Source organism: Castor canadensis, chromosome 12 (assembly GCF_047511655.1).
Source record: "Castor canadensis chromosome 12, mCasCan1.hap1v2, whole genome shotgun sequence".
NCBI lineage: Eukaryota > Metazoa > Chordata > Mammalia > Rodentia > Castoridae > Castor > Castor canadensis.
The window spans coordinates 101,103,435-101,106,859 of NC_133397.1; the positions used below are offsets into that span (position 1 = coordinate 101,103,435).

Here is a 3,425-nt window from a genome sequence, read left to right on the forward strand (position 1 = left end):
GGGAATTCTTACCATAGGTTAGCATAAGTTTTAAAAGCACCTGGAGAAGAGAAGCACACTCTCTTTTCCTCCAGATTCCACCTGGGACCACCATGCTCCCTTTTGTGTTTCCCTTCCCTAACTTTTAATAAACTCCATTTACACCTACATATCCTGCCATGGATTCCTATCAGTGGAACAAAAAGAATTTGGAAGACTGATCACAGACTGCACTGTGTCACTAATGCCTTGACACTTTTCACTTTGGACCTGAGAATTCCCAAACTCAAAGCAGGTGGACAAGGCACACTCTGCCAGCATGGTTGGTACAGGAATGCACATATCTTGCTCCCCATGGGTGGTAAGGAGGCCACTGGTACCTAAAAGGTACTCTGACTCCATCCAGCTGTTCCCACCCAGAATCCTCTGTGCCTCTGCCCCTCTCACCTCCCTCCCCCGCCTTGTGCCCTGTGCTTTGCAGGGGAAAGTAGAAAAATGAAATTGACCATTTGTACTGCCCAGTAGATGTGTCTCAGGGCAACCATGGCACATGTAGAAAAACAAACAAAAATCTAGGAATGGAACTTCAGAGAGCTTAATTGCCTCACTGGCACAGCTGTGTAAAGATGATTTCCCAAAGTGGGATGATGCATGACAACTGTAGCTTGAATTCTACTTAAACAGAATTGAAAGTCTTCCAGAGTTTTCAAGCCATTCTGATTTTTCCCTATTTTGATTTTTTTCTGAGAATCATGGAAGAACTGGTGGGGCTGACTCCTGGGATCAGTGGGAGGAAGGGAAGGGTAGAGGCAAAGATGGTGCACTTGGCGCTATGTGAACTTTCACTAGAGCCTGAAGGCTTTGAAGAAAAGAACCCATTACTATCATTTTAGGTTTACAGCCATCTTGGTTGTAACTGCCATTCTGCCAGCCAGGTAACCTGAGTATTCATTCCAAACACTATAGGATGATAAACTCCTTAAAACAGTCGATCCAACCTCTGTCTCTCTCTCTCTCTCTCTCTCTCTCTCTCTCTCTGTGTGTGTGTGTGTGTGTGTGTGTGTGTGTTCATGCTGGGGAATCCAGGGCCTTGTTCATCTGGACTGTTTCTTAACTGACATTTGATGCATTCACTGTTTTTGTTGTTTTGTTTGTTTGTTGTTGTCATCTTTTTAGAAAAACTAGGTACATTCTAATTGGCTGTACCCAACTTTGTCTCACTTAGTTTACAAACCCAGGGAGGATCCTCTGACTTGTGGAACCAAGATAAATGTTTGTTCCTAAATCTCTAAAACTGTACCTGGTGCAAACCTGGATCTATCCCTTTCTTTGTTCTGAGCACATTCTGCTTTCAGAGGCAGGTCCTCTTGCACTGAATTTCCTCCAACTATCTTGGAAAGTTTGAAAATTCCAGTGGCAATTGAAGTCTCAGCGGGACCTCTAAGAGGTGTGTTGAAAAGCTCTTTTTATTTGGTTGTCTTTTTCCTTCCTTCTGGGCTCCCTCTGGGTGGACAGGGTCACAGGGAAAGGTCATTCTAAGGGGCCCAGGAGAGGTTGGAGTCTCTTTCAGCCCTAGCACATCCAGGCAGCAATTTCTATCCACTTTGCTTTCTAATGCTCAGAAGCCTGGCGATCAATGAATTATGGCTTTATGCTGACCAGTCCCTGGCTGGAGGAAATCCAAATCCATGAAACTCTGCAAATTTATTTCCTCATCAAGACCTATGGCTGCCATCAATCTTGACACAGATATTTTATATTTGGGCAACTAATCCTGATAGATCCCCTTATAGCCCAGCAACTTCTTATATGAGTTTTTCAGAGTCTGATGTGGTCTTTTGTTTGTTTGTTTGTTTGTGTGATTCCTTGGATTGGAAGCTGGAACTACACAGATCCCTGCAGTGGCCACCAATGGACCTGTGATCTTCCTCTTGGAGCTCTGCTCCCAGGAACTATTTCTTAGACTCACTAGTGAAGGGTAATGATATCTAGTAGTTTCAATTTCCTTGGTATCAACAAAACCTCCAGGTCCTGGGATCCTCCTCAGCACTGCTGAGAGGAACATGGCCCAGGCCTAAGCAGACCACCAAAGAAGTCCTATGTAGAAGAAGGGTTAAGAATCTGAGGTGAAAGACTTCACCGGGCCAGGCCCAAATAGCATTGCTTCTCACCAAGAACTTATCTGACAGTTGCAAGTTGCCATATGCTCACTGGTCTTATCCTGAAGCAGTAGTCTGATGGGATGGAAGACTGTCCCCATGAAGACTCAGTTTCAGTGACAGCTGAGTGACAACACCTTGAAGATCTAGGTAATGTCCTATAGGGTGTGATATATACTCTAAATCAATGACCGCGTAGGGTACTATTTTCCCCAGATCAGAGGTGAAAAAAAATTTTAAGGTGGAAAGGATGATTGAGCATGATTAAGGTGATTAAGGAGGGGACAGGATAGTGGGAAACCCTCAGGAGTGCAGGAGTAGCCACATGTCCAGGAGACCATGATTAAGGATATATTTAATGCCATAACCATCAGGGATAAGCCTCTTCTCAGTTACCATGTCCACAAATTCATCTTCATTAAACTTAAAGCCTCACATCTTTGAGACGTGGATCTTCTGGGGCCAGGGAACTTGAACTTGGCCATACATAAGGCCTCAATCACATGTTTCTTATTCTGCAGTTTGGTGCAGATGGAAATGATTATCTGTCCAATGTGAACCCTATCTACTATGTCCTGGGGTTTTCCCAATGGCACCCCATATACCTCTCTGGAGCCTGTCTGCTCCAGCACAGGACTTCTTGTTGATTCGAATGACATAGAAAGGATGCAGCCAAACTCAAATATGAAAGCCATCTTTGTCACAGCTTTATATCATGTGCTCATTGGCCCAAATACAAGCAGCCTCCAGGACTTTGGAGGAGAGCTGCTCATATTCATCAGACACCATATGGCCATAAAGTGGGAAGTCATCCACTTTTGCCTTCTTCTGCCCAAGGTGAAAGATGTGGATCTTGGCATCAAGGACACCTCAGAAGAAGCAAAACAAAGAGTACAGATTGTTCTTTTAATACTGGTAACACCTGGCAGGGCAGGGAACCATGGCAACCACCAGGATCTTTGGTGGCTCACCTAGTAGCTCCTCCCACTGTAATTACTGCTGAGAGACTAATGAGAATTTTGCTTCTTACCCTCTACCTTTGGGCTCTGCTGACCTAGAAGTCTTAAGTCTGAAGAGAGAAATACTTCAACTAGCAGGTACAACAATGACTGTCAAAATGGCTATTGAGACTGCCATTTGATCACTTAGGGTCCTCATGACAAGCAATCAGCATGCAAAGAAGGGAGGTACTTTGCTGATGGGAATGATTTATCCAGACATGGAAGGAGAAACTAGGTGGGCACTATGTAACAAGGTAAAGAGGAGTATGAGAAGAGCACAGGGAAG

The 3,425-nt window shown here is 44.4% G+C and overlaps 1 pseudogene; it reads right to left on the reverse strand.

Annotated features, from left to right (window-relative positions):
- Positions 1–2,441: 2,441 nt before the first annotated feature.
- On the reverse strand, positions 2,442–3,080 carry LOC109696892 (large ribosomal subunit protein uL16-like; annotated as a pseudogene).
- Between the last annotated feature and the right edge of the window lie 345 nt (positions 3,081–3,425).